The sequence below is a fragment of the Pinus tabuliformis genome, chromosome 3_2, assembly GCF_031772625.1.
Source record: "Pinus tabuliformis cultivar Carrire ecotype Pingquan chromosome 3_2, CPIR1, whole genome shotgun sequence".
Classification (NCBI taxonomy): Eukaryota; Viridiplantae; Streptophyta; class Pinopsida; order Pinales; family Pinaceae; genus Pinus; species Pinus tabuliformis.
This window is the reverse complement of record NC_142302.1, coordinates 296,083,515-296,090,998: the sequence shown is the minus strand read 5'-3', so window position 1 is coordinate 296,090,998 and position 7,484 is coordinate 296,083,515.

Below are 7,484 nucleotides of genomic sequence, written 5' to 3'. Positions count from 1 at the left end.
GTCTTTCCATGTTCGACTTCAGAACATCTTTTCACATCGATCGACTTGTACATCGGGCGAAGATTGTACGAGTTTTGAAGACCTCAAATCTAGTTTCATCCATCCAGGCTGCAATATATATTTAAGAAAATAAAGACATTAATTGTACAAAGAAGCTACACAGATAGTCATCTAGCAATGGAAGGTGACTCTTCATGCGAAGAATCACAAGTTTGCAACAATAGACGATTGTCTGTCCTATGTACATGAAAATGAATTTATAAAGCTAAGCATGGGAATGCCCGCCTCACCTAGATCATTAAAGTAATATGATGATGATGTATTGTATTGTATCTTATACAGGTCACCTTCCAGTTCGAATACCTCGAATCCTCGTGAATAAAGCATTTCACCTAACATCAGAAGATTTACGACCTCATGCTTTAGGGGGCATCTATTATAGACATATTTGGGCACTGCAACCCCAAACTCATATGTCCATAAACTAAGGACTTCTCAAGTCCCTAAAAGTGTTGCTTCATACCCTAAAGGATCATGGTCAACTAATTACATCATTTCCCAGAAGTTCCACCTAAAAACTACTCAGAATTGGTCAAAGTTGGACCATATAGGCTACTCCATGGACAAGGTGCGATGTGTACTGACTACCTAACTAGCCAGGTGTGATGCATACTGAAATGGACTTCTGTGGGGTGCAATGAGCAAGAATAGATAAATGGCAGAGACAGTTTGCAAGGTGGATGATCATGGAATGTTCCAGAAACTTCTCATGTGACACTTTCCTCTCTGAATTCGCCCAGTGATGAGTAAGAGATCATGAAATCACCAAGTGGAACGAATAACTATCAGTGGAATGACACTAATAAAAAACCCCGAGCTGACTCACACCCTTGCAAGACATCTATAATTGGATCACTCATTTGAGAGATCTCGAGGTTGGAATTTTTTATTTTGTAAGGAAGTGCTGTTGGTTTGCTGAGAAGAGACATTGCATTTTTGGGTGATTTGCTTGTTCATGATGTGAAGAGGGCTTCTACAACTGGGAGGATGATGCTGGATCAGAGAGCTGGGTTGTAATCCTCTCTTACATTACTATTAATAAAGTTCTTTGAGTTTTCCTCCATATGATCTCATATTTGTGAATCTTATTGTTTATGAATGAAATTATATGGTCAATGTGTTTCTGATTCCATATTGGTTATGATGTTTTAGATAGAGATGCTTTGATAGTTTGCTATTACTTTGACTCTACAAGTACTCTTTGAAGCGAGACAAGTAGGAGAGGAGCGGGAAATTCTATCAAAGGAAGGAGAAATCAAGCTAGGATCAAAGCGAAGGATCCAAGTTGGTCCTCTATTCTTCTCTTCCATATATCACACTTAAAGGAACTCTTGAAAAGCTTTCATTGTTTGTTTCTAAGATAGCTACCCATCTTAGTGGGACTAGCGGTTTGAATCGACACTAGTTTTCCCTGAAACAAATGCCCGCATGATTTTTTCAAAGGATAATACTTCATCCAGTATTTCCTTCTTCAATTCTTCTTAGGTGGTTGATGTAACAAATTCTCTTCCTTGCTTGACCATTTGTATCTCCTTAGCCGTTCGCTCGTTATTAGCGATCATAAAGTGAACACTCAAGCTAGTGGCTTTGGTATATGCTCTGGTAGCATTGCCTAATGTTGCCAGATAGTTGCGCACATCAGACATGATCACTCGTTCCTCATATTGTGCAGGAGATGTATGATCTTCCAGAGTTGACACTCTATGAGATTGCACAACTCTATGTTGATACTCATCGAATGAGATGTTGTGCATCTCTCCTTCTAGATGATCTCCAAGGATCTCAGTTTCTCATTCATTGCTTGGGACTTTATTGTCTTTTGGATGTCGTCAAGTTGGTGGGTTGACCTCTTGGTGGTGAGGCATGAGGTCGATGTCTTTCTATAACTCCTTCCACTCCATATCAATATCCGTTTGTTCAAGTAATCGCTTTATCTCCTAAGAAAACTCCTGCTCCTCTGATGGTTCACCCTTTTTCCTAATGCCAATTATTCTGATGAGTCCACTACCTGTACTAGCACTATTTAATCTGTCTGCAAAAGTTGCACCCCTTGATGTATTAATTATTATTGTTCTTCCATCCCATATTTGTGTAGCTACTGTTCCTTCTAGAGTTCCTCCTTCAACTCATGCAACTCCTTCTCTCTTTCCTCCATTATCCATTTCTCTCTCTTCCTTTGCATTTTTTGTTTATCACACTATTGCCTCTTTACCTCTATTACCATAGCCTCTTTCTACACAAGTGGATCTTCTCAGACCTTGCAACTTTTCTCTTCCTCCATATGATCGATAGTCTTCATCTTGCCCTTGTTGCACACTGGTATGTTTATTTCTACTACTGTCGCTACTTCTGGTGCTCTCTAGGATGCTGCTTCATGTTGCTTTTCTAACGATTCCACAGTGAAGATGACTAGTTCATTAAGTCTTGAGGATTTGTAACAACATCTCCTTGGGTCCTCCTCTACCCAATGACATGCCATGTGGATCCAGTTGAACTCTACTCTCATGTAGTGATCTTTCAGAAGATAATGCGGATCATACAGATTGTAACTTCGGAGGTCGAATGGATGCTTATTCATTTGTTTTACTTTGACAATTGCATGGTTGAAGCTAAGAATCTCATATAACCTAATGCACAGTAGAAGAGCGAGCTAACACTCCTTCTTCTTCCGATGTAGCCTAGCTATCAATCTTCCGAAGATGTGATATGCTACTTCCTGCATGGTGATTATGTCCAAGGAAAACTTCGGTAGAACATGCAGAGGCTTCTCCTCACTGCACATCCGTATGAAGGTGCCAGATGTTGAGGCATACCAATCAGCAATGTCTAGTAGTGCCTCCATTGTTGCCTTCGATATGTAGGGTGAATCATGTTCGAATATCATCCTGTAAATTGGGGTGACAAAATGATTAGATAGCCATGTGATAACTCCTTTGAAGCTACATTCGGACAACATCTAACAATAAGTGTTAATAGCAGTCTCTGCCAATGTCCATGCCCACTTCAAGCCTGGGAATTCCTGTCAAGCACATATTACATCTAGTATGTAGGCAGACATGTAGATTTCTTCTTGCATACCTTTGAGTGGTGAGCCAACATATCAAATCAATTTCATGCTTTGCCTTCTATGGCTAGTTGGTCGAGCTCGATCACCCAACTTTGTGTGAAGGTTTTTGTGCTTTCTTCACCATACAGTCAACATGTAAAGATGACCAAGTATTTATTCTCCTTCCGCATTATTTTCATCTTGTATTTTTGGTTAGGTGTCATTGTGAATTTAGGTGGCTCCTTTACGCAGTTCTTCAAAATGTCTCTCAAGTTGGAATTACTGTAGGGTAAGTTGAAGGGTGTCTCCATGATCATCATGTCCTCCAACATCAAATACATCTCATCATAATCCTATTCCCTAAAGGTAGAAATATCCATCCCATTTACACTACTGAATGCCATCGTCTCAGGATACGAGATGATCCAATGTACCATGTACACGAATGAGAACACAGAGTATCTGAATGTAATTCAATACAAGCCAAACGTTTCAATGTTCACATATACTTGGCAGTGTTCAAGGTCTTCCCCAAATGTTCCTGCAAATGCATCATTGACCTCTTACCATTTCAGGTTGATGTCCTTGTCTACAATCAGCTTGGTATCTTCAAATATCGGTAGACCTGCGAACATTTGCTCAACTTCTGCTCCAGTTGCACTTATGTCAATGTCCTTTGATCTTGATCTCTTGGAGGCCATTAAGCTTAAATTACTAAGAGGTGGACAAACACCTGCAAGATATGGAGACAAAGTGACATGCATGGAAAGAAATCTATTAGTGTAAAATAAAGAAAACTTGAGGAAAGACATGTAACATACATGGGGATTCACTGGTAAAGATTGCACAATTTCTTCTAGGAGGCTGGTCGACTAGCTACAAAAACTATACAAATAGTAGTTTGGGTTGTTTGGGGATGCTGACTGACTACTGGAATTGCAGAGTGTGTGATCTAGGGTTGATGACTGCCTGTTAGAATTGCACAACTGGAAATGGTTGTAGGCTTAGTGACTAAATTGTGCAATTTTTTGGGCCAGCAGTCACTGTCCCTCAGAATTATACAAATCAACCCTGGAGGAGTGTCACTAGGAAAAAACGTGCATTTATTGAGGGAAAGACAGAGCCTTCCCTCTCAGGATTACGCAATGCTGTATTCGTGAGGTAGAGTCTGGGCCAAGGCTGGCTAGACTCGCCGATGGACAATTGAAAGAAAATGTGATTGTGAATGCATGGTGATACTGAGTGTAAGTAGGAGTGAATGATCATGCATTGAAATAGTGAATGAAATATTTAGAAAATGGAACAACATGCATGTGGGTGAAGTGAGTTGCTGAATCGATGACCGTTCATGCAAAACAGTTTCATGCATGCGACAATAGTGAGATGCTAATGAAAATTGAAATGGTGCTAGTACAAGCTGGTATGAATGCAAATGACAGCAAGAGTTCATGGAAATCAAGCAAACAACACTACATAAGTGAAAACACAAAAAGTGATAGAAATGTTGCAAAAGACAAGTTAAGACCACTTACCTGTGAATAACTAAGCTATACGTGTCGAAGAGTCCTCATGTGCCGTGGGATGTCAGAGCTACAAGATCGATGTGAAGAAATGAGCTCTGAAGCCTCGAATAAATAAATTTGAAGCTCATGACGCATATGCCACAAATCTAGGGAAAAGCGACACTTGGAGGAAATATTCTTAAGTGATTTTTCATGTAACCTCCAACTGCTAAAAATAGCTCCCTAAAATCTAGGGATGTTTTTTGCATGTAGCTTTTTCTATTCTGGGAAAAAGAAGACCATGCATGCAAGTCAATTTTTCTTGGCCCTAAGTGGAACTGGTCAACTCAAATGGACATGCAATAGTCTACTCAGCTTGGAGGAAAAAATGGGCATTCCTGGGAGGGAGCTAGGTTAGCTTCCTAGGACATTTGTGCAATTTCTGAGCAGACCAGCTAACTACTACCCACGATTGCGCAATTTCTGGGCTGGGCACCCCTCCTGGGAGGAATTGTGCAATTTTTTTAGTTAATCTTGACTTGCAGATTTGCACAATTCTAGAGTCCAATAGGTTGTTAGAAAAAATTGCACAATTTCTAGAGGGAAGGTTGGTTCCCCTCTAGAATTGCACAATATCTTGAGGGATCTTCTCAGCCTATTGCTAGACCAAGTCCGAAGAAACATTCTGTGAGGGGAATGCACCAAGATTGGATGGACATGCTGTTATTCTCTAAGAAAAATGCAGAAGCTTGCGTACATGACAAAACAAGACATGGTGCTGCGAAAGGTTAGTAGGGAGGCTTGAAAATGAAGCTAAGGAAAAAAATTTGAGGTTGATTGTAGCCACTAAAAGACTTGGTGACACGCTAGGAGAAATCTAGCTCTCTTAATGATACTTTTTCGTGAAAAGCAAGTCTAACACCTGTGGATGTATTGTTCAGTTCTTAGTTTGTCTTGCTTTCCACACTAGCTTGATTATAAGATGTAGCATCTACCAAGGTCTTGGTTGATTGACACACATTCCAAGCCAAGGCAACACAATTGTTTCGATTGGGGTTGAGAGGTATATTGGTGCACAAGCAATATAGTCGTCAGAGTCTTAGTTTCATCTCTGGTATTTCTCTGCTGCCAGTAGGCTTCGATAGTACCTTGACGGAGTCACGTAGGAACACAAGCATCACTCCACTGCCAGCAAGCCTGGTTAGTACCCTATGGAGTTACCTGCATCACCTCTCTGCATAGGAAGCCTTTCTCTCCTTTCACCTTATTCATTTTTCATTTTTTTATTTTTCACTTTTCATTTTTTCATTCTTTTCATAATTGTGCATAACACTTACTTATTTCAGAGGTGGAAGAGGGATCACGACTTATTGACAGAATAAGAGGTTGTTGCTTGAGAGAATTAGTTTATTTTGTCTTTCGACATGCTTGTTAAGGTTTTCCCCCTCAACTTACTCTAGTTAACTAAGCTAACAAGGGTTAATCCAAAACAACTGACTAGAGTAGGTGACACTAGTTAACGCGCAAGCGTTGTGTTTTCACCAAGGTTCACTTCGAGCAATACGTATTTTCCATCCAAGTATCATGCACTAAAAGTAACAAGTTCTTCATACATAGGTAGGATGAAAGATAACCAAGTAGCGATAGTTTCACAGGGCCTCTTGTACTTTACCCAGCTTGTTTCAAGAGTCATACATGCTTTCATGCAAAACTAACCTACGAACAAAACAAGCAAAAAAATGACAAAGCAAAGCAGAAGTAGAAGAAGATGAAAATTTAGTAACAAAATAAGAAGGGAAACAAACAAGAAAAGCAAGTAAGAAAACAAACATGTAAGAAAACAAAATGAAAGAAAACACTACTCCTACTCCTAAGCTAACGGTGCATGGGCCTGATCACGTGAAGTGATATTTCCAATGCAACGATGGGTGCATTGGCTGACCCATGTTGGTGAAGGCTTGGTCTACGAGCAACCTGATGTGAACCAACACACAAGAAAGATATAAAAATGAATATGAACAAACTTCATGTTTAAAAGTGTCCACGAAACATAAGTGAGTGAAGGTATATGGCATGTGGTCCATGTTCTTGTCATAGTGATGTGTGACATTGTGTGCAACTTTTAATCATATGCATACTCTTGACTATGACACACAAGAAAACGAAAGAAGAAATGACAACTTGCGTCATGCATGTGTGCTCGCAATGTAATATTCCTCCAATGCATGAGCGATGGGAACGTGCAGTTCGGGTGGAGGAACCATGATATATGTGTGAGATTGATCTTCAATGCATATAGATGAATGATGAGGAGCCTAGGGTGATTGAAAAATTTCTTGATCGGAAGTGAAGCCAACTTTAGGATAGTGAGGGCCTAACATAACCATCAGTTTGGGCTGAAGTGCCTCAACAGTATGAGGGATTTCAACTTCATCGTCAGATAGATCATCATAAACCAGTGGCTTCAAAAAATCAAATGTGATAGAATAATGATCTTGATCGAATATGGGAGTAAATGGATCATGAAAACCACGATCATAAAATTCAATTATTTCATTGACATCCTCATGATCTGATGAGTCAAATAGAGGGGTAGATGAGAAGTCAATAAATTCATCCTCTATGTTTCTAGAAAAGGTAGATGAAAAGTCAAGTGGATTTTTAATGAATAACTCATCCTCTCCATTTTCAAATGATGGACTAACATCCTGTGTGTCTTGTGAGTGATTAAAAATGGGTTCATCGGTATATGAAGATACACATGCGAAATCATGGGTTGTAGGTTCACCAAGGATTTCAGGAAAGAATGGAGGAGGCTTAGATGGAAGGGAGTCATCCTTTGCTAAGTGTTGATGCTCAAGCTCCCAATCATACTC